We start from the raw sequence: 20381 nt of genomic DNA, 5'->3' as shown, positions 1-20381 counted from the left end.
GACCCCACTCCTGCCCCCTCCCCAGGTCCAGAACTACCTGTATTTAAATGTGAGAATGTGTAATACCACAGGGGTTGGAGATATTAATTGCTCCTGAATTGAACTTGAACAATATTGAATCATTACAAACTTACTCATGAGATAAACACATTTAGGGAGTTGACTGTATAATTGGGAATTATCTGAATTAATTTCCATCCAAAAATGTTTATTAAAGGGTATGCAATTTAAAATGTTCTAATTTGAAACTCATGTAGGTAATATTAAAACTCAATAATAATTGTAGTAAATGTTTATAATTTTTTTTGGTGGGAGGAGTAGTTTGTCACTGACATTATTTAGACTTACTGATTCCTGGATATATTAATAAGCAGACTTGAGTTTTAGTCAGTATTATTATTTTTTAAAATTCTCAATAGACTTGTCCACCTTTTTGCTTGCACTCAGGTGGGCCATTCCTACCACCCTTCCTTAGGTATGTCTCTGAAACTTCACTGGAGAAGCAATGTGAAGGGAGGGTTATTAGAAGGCAGTGAGACAGAACTGAAAAGTATTTTGCAGAAAAACTGATGGAGAAGACCTGAGCTAGGGCAGTCACTGAGGAAATTAACTTATTTTAAACTATTAGTCTTTGTAATAGTAATCAAGTTTAATTTCAGTTTGAGATGACCACTGCCTTTTAAAATTTCTGCCACGATCAGACCCACTCTTCTGTAGTTGGCATTGCTGAGTACTTCTGACCTTTCCTTGAATTTGTGAACTTGCTAATTGCCTTTCAACTTGCCACTGAATTTCCAGCTCTCCCAGTACCTGCATATGGCCTCCATTGTGACTTGGCCATGCTTTCAGTTGGGTTTGACAGTCCATCTAACCTGTGCTTAAAAATTGATAAATGAAATGAAGTTGGGAGTGAAATAGATTCTAGAAGCTATATATATAAAGAGCCAGGGTCCATAACGTCCAAAAAGACCGAAGGGAAGACTGAATGCCAGGCTGCCCACGCAGCAGGCTTGGGTGAGCGGGGACTGGCAAGCGGACTGAACTAATGACCTCTCAGAGAGAGAGAGAGAGAGAGAGAGAGAGAGGCAGGGCTGATCAGCAGCTGCTGCTGCTGCTGGTAAGACCCAGAGAGAGAAGTAGGGTCTGATTTGCAGCCTCTATGGCAGTTGCTGATCAGCCTTTGCTTCTTTCTCTCTCTGGGCCTCGCCAGAAGCACGCCTCCCTCTCTCTCCAAGAGGTCAGCAGCTCAGCTCCCTCCCAGCAGCCTGGGGTGGCTGCTGATCAGCCCCGCCTCTTTGATCAGGCCCGGAGATAGGCCCATAGACACTGACTGGCATAGAAACCGACCAATCAGAACCAAGTCTGGGTGAACTGTGAGGAGCCAATGGCTGCCTAGGAGGTGGAGCTTTTGATGTTGACTGGCATAGAAACCAACCAATCAGAACCTAATCTGGATGAACTGCAAAGGCAGAATCTAAGGTGGGGGCTTAGGAGGGGTTTTAAGGAGATCAGCTGTTTGGTGTAGGGTATAAGAAAGCGGTTCAATTTTTTAATGACCGGTTTGGCAGTATGGTGCATATGGCTGGCTATCAATCCAGATATAGGGATTATGTATTTTTGTCTGCCAGGAGCATCTCCTCCTGCTGAAAAAGACCCCCCCCCCCATTTAAGCAATCCTATCCTATATAATCTATCTATACTAATAAAAGGGTAATATGCTAATTAGACTGGGTTGACCGGCCATCTTCCAGATGTCTGACTTCCTTCTGGACAAAGCCATGGTGGTGGGGGCTGAGGCAGAGGCAGGTAGGGGGGATCAGGTCGGCAGGGGAGGGCAGTTGGGGGCAACCAGGCCGGCAGGGGAGGGCCATTGGAGGTGAGATCAGGCCGGGAGGGGGGAGCAGTTGGGGGCAAGATGAGGCCTGCAGGGGAGGGCAGTTGGGGGCGATATCAGGCCGGGAGGCGAGGGCAGTTAGGGGCGATCAAGCAGGCAGGCAGAGAGGTAAGGGGTGATCAGACAATCAGGCAGAGGCAGTTCAGAGTGATCAGGCAGGCAGGTGAGTAGTTAGGAGCTAGGGGCCCAGATCGAGCCTAAACTGGTAGTTGGACATCCCTCAAGGGGTCCCCGATTGGAGAGGGTGCAGGCAGGGCTAAGGGAACCTCCCCCACCCCGCCATGCACGAATTTCATGCACCAGGCCACTAGTTTCTTTATATTTAATATCTTCTGGAATCTACTAATTTTTAAAAGAATTTACCACCCCTGCTCCCACTGCCCTGTTTCCCTAAAATGACTATGCCTATTTCCTTCTAGGTCCTCATTCTATATCAACCTTTTAAAAATTTGATTCTTCCATCATACTGAAGATACATATTTTTTAATTGTATATTTTTCAATTGTATAATTGAATATATAACAAAACCCAAGAGTTATACTAATGTAGCTAGGCCAGAATATAAATGATGGCCTTCAGTCCAAATTCATACTACAGATATATTTAATTTGGCCCAATTAAAATTTTTAATTGGTTACTAATACTTTAAAAGTGGGCACCTTAAAGAAAAAGAATGCTTTTATGATTTTTCTTAATCATTAACAAGGCAGCAGTCATTTGGTGTTAGTGACGGAGTCCAAAGGATAAAGTCAATTTTGCTTGACTTTGGAGCAGAATTTGAATGAAAAAGCAGAAGGGGGGCATCTGTAATACTTTCAACAATAAAGATACGTTGTGGGTGTGTGGGTCTATGTTCTACACACCCCACACCTGATATTGATCCAACATTAGCAGCTGTTTCCAGACAAGGATGGAGCAACATCCTCTACTGATTCATAAGCACAAGACCATGTTTTAAATGAAAGATGTACTTTTCCATCCGCAGGACTTCAACAAGTGACCCCAATTTATGACTTGGTCAGCTTCACTTTTTCCCCCAAATCTTTTTGAAACAGTTGTGCCACCTTCTTAAAGTCACCTTTGTTCCAATGCTACATGTTCTTAAAAAAAAGATTGTTGTGCATTTATATACTAAAAATAATAATGATGAAAGTTTGTATAGAAGAAAATAACAAGCTTTTTTCAAAAGAAAAAACTCTTCCTAAAAAAAAAATCAATAAAGATACATTTTTTTTAAAGTAGGAGAGGTGCATTTTCCCGATTATGCAGATAGGAGTAAATTAAGCATTCTAAGCGTATGTTCAAATTTCTTATACAGTGACCACACCCTGCACTAGTCCAGTCTATCATGGAATAGTATCTTGCAGGTGATTTGTAAATATTTGCTTGCATGTTCTTTCCAGGGTGCTCTCCAATTCAAATTCTCATGGTCAGTCTGAGCACCCAATCATTTTACATGTATTCATGTTTTTTCTAATGTGAAAAACAAAGACTGTATAGTCAGAAATCTGCCAAGCTTTACCAAATAGGCAGTTTACCTAATCAAACAGACTGCTCAGCTTCTCCTTCTGAAATATCTGCCATTTGGGTCAGTTCACTGCTGTTAGGTCTTCCTTAAGAACAAATGATGTGCGCTTGCTTTGTATTTTCATAATTAAAAGGTCTATTGTATTGGTTGTCCCAGAACAAAAAAACAATATTAAATCAGAGCTCCTTATTTTAGGAAACAGACTGAAACTTCTGTTACATTTTTTTAAAAATTAAGAAAACTTTTCTTTTAGAATAGTTTTCAGTTTACAGAAAAGTTGCAAAGATAGTAAAGTGTTCCCATGTACACCTCACCAAGTTCCCCCTATTTGTTAATATGTTGCATTCCTATGGTACATTTGTTACAACTAAGGAATCAACATTGGTACATTACAATGAACTGAACTCTATACTTTAATTACGTTTTCCCTAATGTTCATTTTTTTGCCCCAGGATCCCATTGCCACAGAAAACACATTACATTTAGTTACCATAACTCTTTAGGCTTTCTTAGCTGTGACATTTTCTCAGATTTTCATCGTTTTGATGACTTTGACAGTTTTGAGTAAAAGTTCCTCAATTTGGGTTTGTCCAATGTTCTTTTCTCTGGATCAGTCTGGACTTATGAAATTTTGGAAATAATACCTCAGAGGTAAAGTACTCTTCTCATCATGTTACATCAAGGGCACATGCTATAAACATTACTTGGCAATGATGATGTTAAATTTGATCACCTAGTATTTGCCAGGTTTCTCCACTGTAAATTTATCCCCACCCCTTTGCATGCTTGAGAAAGCAAGTCAGTAAGTGCAGCCCACACTCAGGCTGTGAGGAGTTAAACTTCACTTCTTTGAGGGGGCAGTATCGACATAAATTATTTGGAATTCTTCTGCATTAGAGATTTTTCTCCTCTTTCCGTTTATTTATTGAATAATTTATTTATATAACAATGGGCTCATAAATATGAATTTTATGCTCTGGGTTATAATACATAAGCGAATTTATTTTGCTGCTCAGATTACGTTATTTTTGGCTTTTGGGAATACTTCCAGGTTGGCTTATGTATTCCTTTGACACACCCCCATCATTTTGTTTATTGAGCATTTTCTTACTTTCTGGCACTGCAGGAGTCTGTAGGCTCATCTTGTATATTCCCTGCTTAAGTCTTAGAATCAGCCATTCCTCCAAGTGCTTGGTTCCTATTATTGGAAAATGGCATTAGAAACCAAGATCTGAGCATTGGATGTGGTCATTGCTGCTGGGATGTCATTGTTTCCAGGCCCTCTCAGTGGGCAGAAATAGGAAAATATGTCTACTAGAGGCCCGGTGCATGAAATTCGTGCACGGGTGCAGTCCCTAGACAGTGATTGAAGAGTGAGCGTCTGGCGTCGAAGGGCAGGTTCCAGCTGACCTCTAGGCCCTGGGCAGCACCTGGGTCCCCGAGCCCCCGCATGTCCCCCTCCGCCTGAGTCACAGTGCCCAAGTCCCCACATGAAGAAGCAGTGAGCGTAGCCGGATGCCGCTGACAGGGGCACAGCCTGGGCCTCTGGGGTGCCCAGCGGTGCTGCACAGAAGCCGGGCAGGCAGCACACTCTCTCCTGGCCAGCCTTGCAGACCGGCCTGCGCGAACCCACGGGAAGCCCCACCAGCCCCTGCAGTCCTGGCGGCTGCGGCCCAGCTCACCCAGAAGACACTGCATGGGTGTGGGGTGGGCTTCTCATGAGTGCCCGGCACCTGAACAGGGTGCTTTCCTGGCGTGCAAGCCCTGGCGCCCTGGGGGAGGGTAGTAGGGGGAGTGAGAGCGAGCTTTGCGGACACCCTCTATTCCTGTCACCCCCACCCTCGGGTAACTGGCGAGAGGTCACAGCTGTCGCCAATGACCACCATGTTCCTCGCTGACCCCCCTGGTGGTCAGTGCACGTCATAGTGAGCAGTCGAACTCCCAGTCGAACTCTCTGTTGAGGGGACAATTTGCTTATTAGGCTTTTATTATAAAGGATGTATTAACCCATATATTCACACATATATAAAATTATTTCTGTATCCATCTGTATTTTCAAGGTGTCCCCCCAAAAATGTATACATACTTTAACAGCTAATAGCTCAATTTTGATATAAAATACACTACCTTCAAAGTGTGCGTAAAAATTGGGGGGGGGGCATCCTATATTTTAAGGTAAACATGAGTTCATAATGATGTTTTTTACTCTAATTCGGTACTACATAGTTATTTCTGGCTTCTAGTTTATCTGTAACTTTTCAACAGGGAGAAACCCAGATCCCACCAGTCACCATCCCTTTATTCATTTGCTCAATTCCAGTGTAAGATTTTCTTATCTCCATAGTCTCTACCATAGGTTCATGAGAGATCCTGGGCCCAATCTCAAGTAGAAAAAACCCCACTTTATTTATTTATTTGTTTGTTTATTTATTGTTTATTTATTTTTTCTTTTACTTTTAGTTATTTCTAAAATAGCAGAAAAGCACATTTGGCACAATGGGAAAGAAATCTCTCAGCATTTTTTCTTAATCCATTGAAAGGTAAGTATGCATTAGCAGATAACACATCTGTGGATACCTGGGATACTATGAATGCTAATTAGGGGTATAAAGTCTAGAGCATTTATGAATACAAGTAGTTGAATGGGTAAATATAGAGTTTAGTTATTCAACATACCAGGAGTACAAATTTTGTTTTTGTATACAGTAGAAACCCCTTAGGAAACCTTAACTATACTCATTACTCGGTTGCAAAAATAGGATATTTTGTTGCACAAATGAGATTTTAGGCTTTGAGAGCAACAACAAGAATAACCAAGATATCAAGGTGAGTGATATTTAGGGAATTAAATTATAAAATGAGATCATATGAATTTGGGGTATACTGAACTATTGCATTAATAGTTGTTTGCATGCAGATCTAGCTTAATGTCTTTCTGGAGTAAAATAAAATTTATTTTTTTAAATGCTAATGAAAACATTATAAAAATTTCCCATATTATTAGATGGAGGCAACTAAAATAATTACTGAACCTCTGGGAAAGCCCAGTGCTTTTGGAAGAATTGATCATGTTTCCCAATGTGAGCTTTGCTCTGGGTACTGCAACTGTGCCAGAGGCAGAATGTGAAACTACTTTTATTGCAGAGGGATGGAGGACTAATATTAACAAACACCAGAAAACCATTGAAATACTAAAGAAGACCTCGAAAGGTCACAATTAATATAAAATATTGACCCAATATGATGTGTGAGGTGAGACTATGACAATATGAGATAATTCCACAAAACTTTCATGGTCTATTTCTGTAATTAGTGAACATTTCATTCAAGTCAATAACCAGTTACTTTCAGGCTGGTGAAATGAAATATGTTGCATAAATGGCAACATTAACTTACAAAAGGCATCATGGAGGTCAGTTCTCTCTGTGTCCTCCTGCTTAGGTAGACAACACTGATTTCTGCTGGGGGCACATCTACTGCATAGTTGTGGTCATATCACAATATTTAGGGTGGTGGTGGGGGATTAGAAACCCAAATATTACTGCAGAGAGGCATTGAGAAGGAAACTGCCTGAGCTGGATTAAGTTAAATCAGATAGAAGTGAATTAAAGGGATAAGCTAGGGGATGATATAGGGAAATTTAGAAAGGTTATTTTGTTTGTGGTATAGCCGTGAAACATTTGTTGCACCTATTATAACTTACTCCATTTCTTAATATGGAGCATTCATGGAATAAGCATCTTTCACTGGCTACAAAAGAATGGATAACCAAGAGCTGACCGACCAGACAAAACTGGTGCAGTTGTTTCAGTCAGTGCAATTCTCAGGCTGGGTGATTGTGTGTTATTACTGATTTGCTAGTCATCATCTTGGGAATAAAAAAAAACATTAAAAAAATAAAAATACTGATATGCCCTTTTCAGATATTAAAAACTGAATCTTTTAAAAAGTATAGTTCAGCTTTGTTTTTTAAAAAAAGGTTACGAAATGTTCCTTATTGATGTGCCGTAACTCTGTCAAATTGGGTAAGTACAAAAATAGATTTTATCTCTATCTTCAGTGAAATCTCTGTTTTACGGTTATAAGAAAATGATGTTCTATATTCTATCAATACAGAATACTTCCAAAATGTGATGCTTACATAATTTACCTTTTATGAAACATTCACACAACCATTATCTCAACTGGAGTTACCCACCAGAAGAAATGTTTTAAGTGTTCTATTAATATTTTATCTATTCAGATATTTCATCTCAACCCCAATGCATGTTATAGTCTTACTAGAGGCCCAATGCATGAAATTCGTACAAGAGTAGGCCCTCGCAGCCCCGGCTTCATCCGGAAGGTCATCCAGACGGTCGTTCTGCTGTTCGGCCGTTCGGTTGATTTGCATATTATGCTTTTACTGGTATTATTATAGATAGTTTTAACTTTAGGGTAAAATGTTGTTTTAATGACATAGAAACTTATTAACAATATAATAAATATTCATCATAGGAAATATTTCATTAAAGAAAACTTAATCTAGTTAAATTTAATTATTGATGATTGCACGTTTACATGGTGGAGGGAGCTATACTGGATATTAAAGGGTAACCACACAAAAAATAAAGGCAGTTCAACGAGTAGCTTTGGGAATGAGGGAGAGTCAAGATAGGACAAAAGAAACAATGACACTGAGTTGAACTTGACGATGCTAGAAAAATGAAAGCCATGTATCATGGGAGTCCAAAGGAAGATGCTAGAGATCTGAGTTCACAGGATTTGGAAAGCCTCATGGAGATAGTGAGCATGACATATACTTTGAAGAATAAATAGAATTTAAAGAAGTGAAGTTTAAACAGTCATGGGAAGAAACAAAAGTATTTGAGTTGAGGATGTTGTAATTAATTGAACTCTCTTTTCTGCTAAAGATATCTGTAAGTCACCATTTTATCAGTAAGTAACATAAAGTCTTATGATCTGGGTTATCTCGTCCAATTTTCTCAGGAAACTCTGGTCCAGAGAAGTTAAGGGCTAGTCCATAAATCCCGGGGTTTTATTGAAGGAATCACAGTAGAGCCCATCTTATTTCCAGGCCAATGTTAATGACTTACAAACCACAACACGAAACAAAACAATGACACAAATGTTGATGATTTGTGGAGGTTTGTTTCTTTCATTACCTGGGATGTTAATATAAAGAAAACATGGAGGTGACCTTTTTTCAGTGATGGGGAATGGGATCTCAGACTTTTTTCCTACACTATGTGTATTGGTTTGCTATGGCTGCCATGATAAAAATACCACAGACTGAGTGGCTTTACACAACAGAAATTTATTCTCTCATAGTTTTGGAGGCTACAGGTCCAAGATTAAAGTGCTGGCAGGATTGGTTTCTCCTGGGTCCTCTCTCCTTGGCTTATAGATGGCTGTCTTATTGCTGTGTCCTCAGGTGGCCTTTTATCTGTGCTTGCGCATCCCTGGTGTCCCTCCCTCTTCTGATAAGAGCACTAATATTGAATTAGAGTCTACTCGTATGACCTCATTTAATCACAATTCCCTCTTTAAAGCCCTATCTCCAAATATGGTTACATTTGAGGTATTGGGAGTTGAATATCCAACATATGAATTTGGGACAGATGCAATTGAGCCCACAAAGCTATGTCACAGTCTTGACTAAATTAAAAGAAATAATAATAGATGCCATTACTAGGAGGCAGGCATTTAGCATATGTTATCTTATTTAATCCTCACAATAAACAGGCCCAATTAGCATAATTATCATTATGAGGGAAATGATTCTAAGGATAAATGATGCGGCCAGTGACACATATTTAGAAAATACTGAAATCAAGACTCAAATATAGTGTGTTGAGCTAAGGATCTACACTGCCACTTTGGAGCAGAGGTGTAACAGCCTCTGTTTGGAGATGAAGGTGTGAGATCTCGCTAATCCTTTTCAACTACTCCTCCCTTTTTTCTAAGGGAAACAACGTTTGGGGGACACAATTAGGTTATATTTCCTCTAATATTTGGTCTATATGCTATTTGGAAAGATTAAGTGGGTCAATTTCTTCTCTTAGAAACAAAGAAAACACTAAATATGTGGTTATTAATATATGGGGGAGTTTTATGTTAACTATTCCTATTAGTTTATTCTCTATTTAAGAGGTCATTGTTAGGATGTCACCTGCAACCTTGGTCATAGCTGTCTGAACAGTGCCAAGGCCCAGGATCACTGCCCTCCCCCAGAAACAGCTGCTGTCAGGCAAGGTACCCTCTCCTGGCTGACCCTATTACTGCTCCTTCCCTGGACACACACAGGGTCTTTGTCCTTGTGTAGAGGCAGTTAGAAGGTCTCTTTTGGTCTTAAAAAATTTTTAAATACATTTTTATTGATTTCAGAGAGGAAGGGAGAAGGAGAGAGAGAAATAAACATCAATAATGAGAGAGAATCATTGATTGGCTGCCTCCTGCATGCCCCACACTGGGGATTGAGCCCGAAACCCGGGCCTGTGCCCTGACTGGGAATCGAGGCATGGTTTATAGGTAGATGCTCAACCACTCACTGAGCCATGCCAGCTAGGCTACTTTTGGTCTTTTAAGAGGTGAGATTCCCTGAAGGCTGAAAGTAAAAATATTTGTCAAAAAGAGGTCTGTGGAAAGTTGAATTTTTAATTGCACCCAAAAATGGAGAGAAGCAAAATGGAGACTTCCACAATAAAATTTCAAATGTACAGACAGGTGTCCTGATTAAGACAGGCAATTCTCTTAGCATATTGCTCTTGTTTTATTTTTAATTACAGTGAATTACAAGGTTAGTCCTACTCTTTGGGTGCACTTTAATTATTCTCCCAATGTTGTGTTTCTGTGTTATGATCTCTTTAACAGGCAGGAGGAAATAGACATTTAATTAACCAGATGTCACTCAATAAATCTTAATGTTATTCTCTTTATCAGAAAAGCAAATGCAAACCAGTGAAAAAGGATTTGAATTTTAAATTTATTAACTTGGCATAGTTTAGGGTTTTTATGGTAATGATGCTCTGTCTTGAAGGCCAAATAAAAGATTCTTTTAAAATGGGGTATAGAAAAGGATTTCCAATGAGTCAGATGAGCAGTACCATTAATAAATCATCATACGTTTAATCTTTCTACTAGAGGCCCGATGCACGAAAATTCGTGCAAGAGTAGACCTTCCTTCCCCCGGCTGCCAGCACTGGCTTCCCTCCGGTATCCAGGACCTGGGCTGCTCCTTCCCCCGGCTGCCAGCACTGGCTTCCCTCCGGTACCCAGGACCTGGGCTGGCTTTCCTCAGGCCGCCCGCAGGCACCCAGGACCTGGCTGCCTTCCCTCCGGCCCCGGCTTTGTCAGGAAGGACGTCCGGAAGGATGTCAGGTCTAATTAGCATATTACCCTTTTATTATTATAGATATGTTTATTGATTTATTGGCTGTAGTGTGTTCTTAAAGTACACTTTTCTTCAAATAAAGGAGGCTGATTATAGAGGAAGACTCAACAAAGATAGAAAGTTGAAACGTGGGCTGGCACTTTAGATTTGATCAACAGCCATTCCCTTTCTTTGAAAACAGAAACTTGATTTTTGTTCACCCCCCTCCTATGAGTGTTTCCTTCAAGAAGATAACCCTTGACTGCTCTAAGCCAATTATAGTGGTCCCATGGACTTTCCCAAGTAACTGGTTTAAAAGTGTGCATGCAACAAAGCTCTTTGTCCAATTGATACATGAGGGGAAATCTACCCAGGACTTCTGTAGTATTGTTTTTCTTCACTGTTAAAAAGAGACAAAAGACAGGGTAGATGCGTTTAATGCCTCATGGAATAGTTGAAAGTGAAGCAGGCATCTTGAGCTAAGAAGGGTGAAGGATAGCCTAAGGAAACAGTCAGTATGCTGGAGATATGTGGATAGCATAGCAGAAAATAAAAAGAACCTACTTAAATTTTTTTGCTATTTAATTTCTTTCTTTTTAATAGACTTCATTTTTTAGAATAGTTTTAGGTTTATAGTAAAATTGATCAGAAGGCGCAGTGATTTCCCGTATCCCCATATCACACATGCATAGCTACTCCCATTATCAACATCCCTCAGTACAGCGGTACATTGGTGACAATTGATGAACCCTCATTGATACATCATAATCACCCAAAGTCCATAATTCACTCTTGGTGTTGTACATTCTATGGGTTTAAAAAAATGTATAACAACATCTATCCACCATCATAGCCTCATATAGTAGTTTCATTGCCTTAAAGATTCCCTGTGCTCTGCCTATTCAACGCTGCCTCCCCGCAGCCCAGCCCTTGGGAAACCCTGCTATTTTCACTTGCTCTGTATTTTTTTCCTTTCCAAGAATGTCATATAGTTGGAATCATATAGTATGTAGCCTTTTCAGACCAGCTTCTTTCACGTACTAGTATGCATTTAAGGTTCCTCCATGTCTTTTCATGGCTTGATAGCCATTTTGTTTTAGTGCTGAATAATATTCCATTGTTTAGTTGTATCACGATTAATCTATCCATTCACATATTAAAAGATGTCTTAGTTGCTTCCAAGTTTTGGGTAGATATAAGTTTTTAGCTCCTTTGGGTAAATACTAAGCAACACAGTTGCTGGATTATATGGTAAGAGTGTGTTTAGTTTGCAGACACTGTCTTCCAAAGTGACTTTATCATTTTCAATTCCTTCTGTGAGGGACTTTTTACAGATAAGGTTAAGTAATTTGTTTAAGGTTAGTTATGGACTCTCACTCTATCACAGTGGTTCTCAAAGTGTGGTCACAGTCCCCTGGGGTTCTATAAGATCCTTTCAAGGGTCCATGTAGTTAAAACCATCTCTCTATATAAAAACCTAAGCGACTGAATGACTGAATGACCGAATGACCGGTTGACTGGTTGCTATGATGTGCACTGACCACCAGGGGGCTGATGCTCAATGCAGGAGCTCCCCCTGGTGGTCAGTGTGCTCTCACAGTGGGAGCACTGCTCAGCTGACCAGTGGGCGCCAGATGCCTGGCTTACGGCTGGTGAGTGCAGCTGCGGTGGCGTGAGCCTCTCCCACCTCCGTGGCAGCGCTACTGAGCAGTGGCGGTGGCAGGCGCAGTGGGGTCAGGATGAGCTGGAGTGGTGCTCCTTCTCTGGCTCCTTCTCGGCCACTTTGCACACTACTACATTCCTCGGGAGGTAGTTGGACTGCTGGTTTTGGCCCAATCCCCACAGGCCAAGCTGGGGATCAGGCCGAAACCGGCAGTCCAACATCCCCCAAGGGGTCCTGAATTGTGTGAGGGCACAGGCCAGGCTGAGGGACTCCACCAGTGCACGAATCGTGCACTGGGTCTCTATTTTAAAAATAATACTAAAATGTTATTGTCTCTTTCACTGTATTGACATTTGCAATGATGGAACAAAAGAAATAAAGGGTAAAACTGTTCGTAACTTAGCAAAAATCAAGACAGTGGCTCCCAACCATGATTGCAGTCACTGTGTTCTTTAACTGCCCCACACTTACAAAACAACCAAAATGCCAGTTTCACTTCAGAACATCCTTGGCTAAGCAATTTGAAAATGATTAATTTTATGAAAACTTGGCCCATAAATACATGTGTTTTTAATATTCCAGGTAATAAAATGGGCGTTTCTATAAAATACTGAAGTGCATAGGTCATCTTGAGGAACAGCATTTGTGCAGTTGTTTTTGTTGTGAGGTAGGTTAGCTGCTTTTTTATGGTGCAACGGTTTTACTGGAAGGAATGATTGACAGACAAGGAAATTATTCAGACGTGGATATTTGGCAGAAATGTTCTCAAAATAAATCAAGTGAACTTATTGCTTCAAAGAAAACAAGTAACGATATTTGTTGCCAATGATAAAACTCAAGCTTTCAAGTGAAATTGGAATTTTGGAAAACTTTTAATATCTCCAGGAGTTTGACAGCTTCTCAAGAGTTGACGAATTTTATTTTGAAATGTGATTTTTAAAAATATTGTATAATCGCCCTGGCTGGGTGGCTTCATTGCTTAGAGCATCGCCCGGTACACCGAAAGGCTGAAGATTCAGCTCTGGTCAGGGCACATACCTAGGTTGTGGGTTCAATTCCCTAGCTGGGGCACATTTGGGTGGCATCCGATCCTCCCGATTCTTGTTTCTTTCTCACATCAATGTTTCTCTCTCTTTCTCTCAAATCAATAATAAACATATCCTTGGGTGAGGATTAAAATAAAACAATAAAAATATTGTATAATCAAATATGACATTTGTAAGATCTGCATAACTTCGTGAATCAATATTTTCCAAATGATCAGCACCATGTTAAAAAATCATACATGGTAAACAGATTTATTCAAGTGCAAAATAGACCAGTAATTTAATGCAACAATATGAAAAGTTCATTAATATTGTTTGAGATTTCACATTGAAACTAACATTCATGACTTGGTGTGGTGAATACACAACAGTATACAGGCGATATATTATAGAATTGTACACATGAGACCTATATAATTTTATTAACCAATATCACCCCAATAAATTCAATAAAAAGGGAAAATGAATGAATAACATAAACAAACAAATAAACAAATAAATAAATAAAACATTTAAGGAACTACCACTTGTAGAGTTTTGGTGTGGTATCAAAAAAGAATATCCACAATTATCTGAAAAGGCTACCAAAATACTCCTCTCCTTTCCAACTACACATTATATAAAGCTGGTTTTTCCAGATGTTTCAATCAAAGCAATATACTGTAACATATTATCTGCAGTAGCAGATATGAGAATCAGCTGCCTGTCTTCTATTAAACTAGACCTTAAAAAGATCTGCAAAATATAAAACAATGCCAATCTAATCATGATTTTGGGGAAAATATAGTTATTTATCACGAAAGTGTATTATTTATATCAATATGTAATGAGTTTACTATTATTAGTTTTAATAAATAATAAATATTTCATTTTTTCAGTTTTATTTTTTAGTATGGTGAACATTGATAGGTATAACTCATTTAAATAAAACCTCTCCGGGGTCTGCAGTATGTTTTAGAGAATACTGGGATTCTGAGACTATACTGATGTCCCAGCATTCACCTAAGAGGATCCAGAAAGGCTCCCTAGCATTTGATAGGGTCTTTAGAATTGTCTGGGAATTTAGCAGTTGACAACTGGGGCTGGTTGTGTGACAGGATGTTCTAGGCCAGCGGTTCTCAACCTGTGGGTCGCGACCCCTTTGGGGGTCGAACGACCCTTTCACAGGGGTCACCTAAGACCATTGGAAAACACATATATAATTACATATTGTTTTGTGATTAATCACTATGCTTTAATTATGTTCAATTTGTAACAATGAAATTGGGGGTCACCACAACATGAGGAACTGTATTTAAGGGTAACGGCATTAGGAAGGTTGAGAACCACTGTTCTAGGCAGAGGGATCAATGTGAGCTGAGGCCCAGAGATGTGAAAGTTTGAAGAGAATTTAGGAAACAGTGGATAGTCCATTTCAATTTAACAAGTAACTGTGGAGTGCCTTTAGTGTGGTCCGTGGGTGCTGTGTGTACAGTGCTGGGGAATAAGACAGTCTCCCTTCAGCTTACCGTTCATGTTGGTGGGAGCACTGGAATTGAGTGGGAAAGTAGTCCAGGATACACGTTGGTTGATTTCAACATTATCTGCTAGGTGCTTTCATTTTTAAGAAAGACACCCATTTGCTTTGATTATAATAATTTCTCACTTTTTGTTTTGTGCAACAACTTATATTTAATTAATTAGGATGCCCTTGGACTCTGTTACTCAGACAATCTTGAGCAACAGCCTCAGGGTGTTTTGTGTGTGTGGGGGGGGGAGGGGCACCTTTTTCCTTATGCAGCCAGTGTTACACGAAGCAGGTGAAGTCCTTGAGCTGATATATGAGTAAGTTATGTCCATTAAAATTAATGGGAGCCGAATATGTGCACTGAGGGGAGAATATATGTCAGAAAGTCAATTTACAGTCTTTCTTGTTAAGTTCTCGTGTAGGATTTCTATTTCAATTTTACTTAATGAATTGTATTAGATGCCCCTGTCTCTAAGGTTAGTGACCTCAAGTATGCTTTTAGTTCTGCTTCATGTCTTGGCCTGCCAAAGCAATCTTTTTGAAGTGAAATGAACCTCACCACCTGTGATGTTAGACAAACGTAACGGTTTCCAATACAGCTCAATATCAAAGTTTCCACAGCAGGAGAACATGATTAAGAGACTAGTAAAGGAGAGGTAATAGATCGCTTGTGAAACACATGACTTGAAGAGATAATAAATGACATGTGGTTCATTACAAGAGCATTCCTAGTTATAAAAACAAACAAAACCATGGCACAAATGCATGGATACTCCTGGGAAGAAGTGAACCTTTTCGCTCAGCGATCCCTCGTGGGTTGTGTACTTTGTCAGCAAACCTTGGTTTCATTAAATTTTATTCATCCTTGTTCTAATGAACCAAATTTTCCAAGAAATCCCAGAACAACAGGATGGCAAACATAAATCCCACATTGATATTATTTTCTACTTACTGTCTTCTGGATACAAACGGACCCTCTGTTGACTTGGCTGTGTCAGCCTCTCTGGTGGGCCCAGGAACTGCCTGGGGCTTTCACTCACAGGAGCCAAGGAATTGTTGTTGTGGTTGTTATTCTTAATAATCTTTCCTAATGTCTTCCAAAGGAACACCTAGAAAGTGCCTTAACTCTCCATCAGCGTCATTGACATTATTATTGCAGGACCCTCTTGCTGTTCCCTTGCTGTTCTGCTTCTGGTGCCTTTAATTGGTTCTTGGAGAGAATTAATGTGGTATTTCAGTGTGTCAAGATGCAGTCCTTGGATAGAACTTTTGTAATTTGATTATTCTCTTTTGAAGGAGTGGGTATGGGGAAAAAGTGTGGGTGGCGAAACAGGTCTTCTTGCTTTACTCGATGATTTTTTAATAGCATCTCCTGCTATCCAAACTCTCCTTCCTTTTGAGGGCCTGTCTGCTAGGGCTGTGTAAGGAACTTTATGTACAGGATTCTCTTATTTATAACTCTTTGAGGAAAGTACTATGATTATTGTTTCTTTTTTAAAGATGAGGAACTTAAGACTGGGAGGAACTAACAAATTGGCTTGAAACTACACAGAACTGTTTTTTTTTTTAATCCTTACCTGAGGATATGTGTTGTTGTTTTATTTTTAATTGATTTTAGAGAAAGAGGAAGGGAGAGAGACATCAATGTGAAAGAAAAATATAAATTGGTTGCCTCCTGTATGCACCCCTCCTGGGGATTGAACCCGCAACCTAGGTATGTGCCCTGACTGGGAATGGAACCTGCGACCTTTTGGTATATGGGATGATGCTCCAACCAACTAAGCCACATCAGCCAGAGTGAAACTGCACAGAATTTGAACCTAAAGAGATGAACTTCCAGCTTGGACTTTTAGTGACTTTTCACTTCACTGTATTGTGTGTGGAAAGGAAGATTAAATCAACAGTGAGAAGGTGTGTTTCATTTACCACGACTTGCTGTCTGTGACCACTCTCTATCAAGGTCTCTGTTCTCATAGCATTGCTTTCCACCCATTCATTGTCAAAGCTGATAGGTATGATTACATATGTGTATACATGTGTATGTATATGTATATCCTATACTAAGGAATTTGCCTCCTATCCCTTTAGAAAGTAGATTAAATATAAATAAATAAATGATGAGGAGTGACATGCCAACATCCCGAGTTTTCTAAGCGTCCTTTGTCTGATTACTTTCCTAAGGGGAGGGTTCATTTGTATATCATTAAGCTTTTGCAAGGCGCGTAGATCATGCTCTGACATCAGACAGACCTCACTGTAATCACAGCTCTGCCCTTACTGACTATGATATGGGCAGGTGACAACCTTATTGAACCTCAAGGATCTCATCTGAAAACAGGCCTCACCCTGGGGCTACCTCGCAGGGCTGATGTGGGAACTGCAGAACTTCCTGCATGGAACCTTTAGCATAGCATTATTATAGGCGATGCACCCTGCGAATGATGCTATTTTATTATTTATTTTTACTTTTAGTGACATATATTGATCATTCTAGTTTTTGGAAAATGTCATTCATGCCTTCACTCATTCTTTTGGCATACACGGTAGCAACCATGAACATTTAATTATTCTTCTTAAAGAGCTTTTGGTTTAGTGATGAACTGAATACACACACTTTACTTTCAATGAAAATGAGATTGGAAACCTGGACTGTGGGTTCAGTGAGTGACATTTTGGTTTTGCGCACTCATCCTGACGTAATGAGCATCTGGAGCCAAAAGATGAACGCCAAGAGTATGTCTCATAAATAAAGCTTTTTTGGTTTATATGTTTTAACAGTCTTCTTCGCTAAGAAGGCATTTCACAGCAGAGGGTCTGTGAGTCGAAGTGTAGTTGTGCTGCCCGAGACTCAGAAGGTGGACAACTTTGGTCCCTGTGGAGAGTAGTGACAGGCTGGGCTGGCAGATCCCAGGCACAGGGCTGTGTTTGCACATCTTCCTGTTCCCTTTCCTTTCTTTTAACTCCTTTGGTCCAGTCTCTGTCCAAGACTCCTCACTGACTAGGTTTATTGTAAAATTTATTTTGTTCTTAATTTTGTTTTTGTTCTGTGAATTCCCTTTCCTGACCTCTTGAGCTCCTCTGTTTGTCTGTACCAGCGTTTCTGAGAAGGTGCTATTTTAGTCACCGTGGGCTTTATTTCCAGGCCACCTCGCATGCGTCTCAAACAGGGCAAGGAACAGAACCTGAGTCCCTGCTGGGTGCTGAGGCTCTGAGTGGGCTGGAGGGGTGGGGACTTAGTTTTAACCTGAAGATTTATGATTTGAACTGAAGTGTTTTTTTTGGCGGGGGGGAAAGCACATGGACTGATAGGTTTAGGCACAATGGCTGTCTAAATCATGGCAGATGCGGAGGGGGGGTGGGGAAGGAAAGCTGCATGTAAACAGGTGGTAAGGTCTCAAAGTACTAGGATGAAGGGACCCCAAAGGAAATGGAATCTATACCCAGAGTGAAAATGTCAACTGTCAGATATGTTAAAACGTAAAACGAATCTTTACTGAAAAGAGACTGGGGCTTACGAGGATAAGCAATCTGCCTATTTATTTCTTCTTATCAAATCTATTCAAAATACTGTTCAGTGAATCAATCTCAGGTTGAATGTACATGGAGCAGTCAGATATCAAATGAAAATCCCATGATAAGAACAGTGCGATGCGATTTCCTTCTAGTTCTACCAGGAATGTTTCCCTATGGACTGCACTCTGGGAAGTTCCGCACAGGGAAGGGCAGCGGAGATTACTAGGTTTGCAGTCAGTGGCATCAAGATCCGGAATGGTTTCCTCGTATTCTAGGAAACTGCAAATATTTAAAATGGTATTGATCATCCAGTTCCATCTTAAACATTTTTTTTTTTAAATTTGAGGGCCACTGTGACAGTGGGAATAAAGAACAGACAGATCAGTTCAGAGTATGTAAAATACTGTTTACACACGCCATTCCAGTTACAACAGCTATGCGAAAACCCACCTGGCGGCTTCATTTTTATGATGCGATTATGGCACGAGGTAAAATGGAAAGCTACCTGTATGTCTCCTCACCCAGGTACTGTATGTACAGAAATAGGCTCCTCCGTAGGTTGTGCATCAGGGAAGTGAGTTGCTGTACTTCACCCAGGTTTGAGGCCTTCTCAGCCACAGATTTTTGGTGGAAACTCAGCTGCATTACAGCTGCGAGCATCATGTGTTACCTCTTCCACTTGCTGCTGTCTGCCACGTTCAGAATCACTGTCTCACGTGTTTGTCTGCTTGTTCTGTTTTAGTCCTGCAATCAGTTATTAATATTCATCACAAGGATGATGATGATTATTTAACTATGTTTTTCTAACAAGTGCTGAGAAGCTGGATCTGAAATCCACACAAGAGAACAGAATGTTTTCATGTCCTAGTATTCTAGAGGTTTAATCAAAAACCAGAGACTTTTAAGCTCCGTTTGGTCTGTTCTCTTAATCTTTTGTCTGTGACATAAAATCCTGAAAATGAAAGCATTCTAGTTCTTTAAATTAATAGGTTTTTACTTATATGAATTGTAGTTTTAAGGTCTGATCAAATGCTTGTTATAATTCTTTAAACTTTGAGATTTCGAAAGCTTCCTGAATTTTTTTTATGAAACTTGCTTTTTCCCCCTCTCTCAGATGGATACCTTTGAAAAGTTTTAATGAAAAAGTGGAAGGTAAATTATGGTGATTTATTTCACAGGCAAGCTTTATGTGACTGTATCTATTTGGTAACGTGGGAAAATTAGTTTTACAATCAGAGCCACCACTCCCACTCTCGGGGCTGAAAGCCAGCCTGCGATCCAGTCCTCCACCCGGTTGGGACAAGGGGCTCTTTTTTCTACTTGCTCCATCCAGAGAGGTGATTTTTTTAAAAAAAATCCTACCAATGGGCTAGCAGCAGCCCTGAATAAGATATTTTAGAAAGCAATTAAAAATGTTTTTAAAAAGATAAAAATTACCCCCTATTTACCTTTTTAAACAAAACCAGAAATGGAATCATTGCCAAGTAAGACAACCACGATGCAAAGTCTCATATTTCTAGGAGCATCAAAATATGTTTCCATTCTCACAAATATATAAGTGCGCGCGTGCACGCACACACACACACACACACACACACACACACACACAGAACTGATTCTCAATATGGCCGTGTCTCCATATTTAAATTTTTACAGATATGTATTTATTGCCATTTTCTTTTCTTTTTAAATGGGTTTATTGTGGGGTCGTTGGTTAATGAAATTATATAGGTTTCAGGTGTACACTTCTATAATATATCATCTGTATATTGGATTGTATGCTCACTATGATATTTAATTATTTATTATACTGATATTCTGGAAGTTGAAGGTAGTAAATTTTTTGCTATCCATTCAT

At 39.9% G+C, this 20381-nt stretch overlaps 1 long non-coding RNA gene across 2 annotated transcripts in view; it reads left to right on the top strand.

Moving 5' to 3' along the window:
- The window catches only part of LOC102245233, a 94811-nt gene that overhangs the window by 46971 nt on the left and 27459 nt on the right, over positions 1 to 20381 (top strand). Inside the window, exon 3 of one of the 2 annotated variants that reach the window (XR_313800.1) lies at positions 5883 to 5962. The exons of the other annotated variant lie outside the window; for it this stretch is intronic. This is a non-coding gene — a long non-coding RNA (uncharacterized LOC102245233). The remainder of the gene's footprint in view (positions 1 to 5882; positions 5963 to 20381) is intronic. 2 annotated transcript variants of the gene reach the window in all.

Source organism: Myotis brandtii, unplaced genomic scaffold, assembly GCF_000412655.1.
Source record: "Myotis brandtii unplaced genomic scaffold, ASM41265v1 scaffold31, whole genome shotgun sequence".
Lineage (NCBI taxonomy): Eukaryota > Metazoa > Chordata > Mammalia > Chiroptera > Vespertilionidae > Myotis > Myotis brandtii.
The sequence above is the reverse complement of the archived record's forward strand: the minus strand, read 5'-3'. Positions and strand labels throughout refer to the sequence as shown.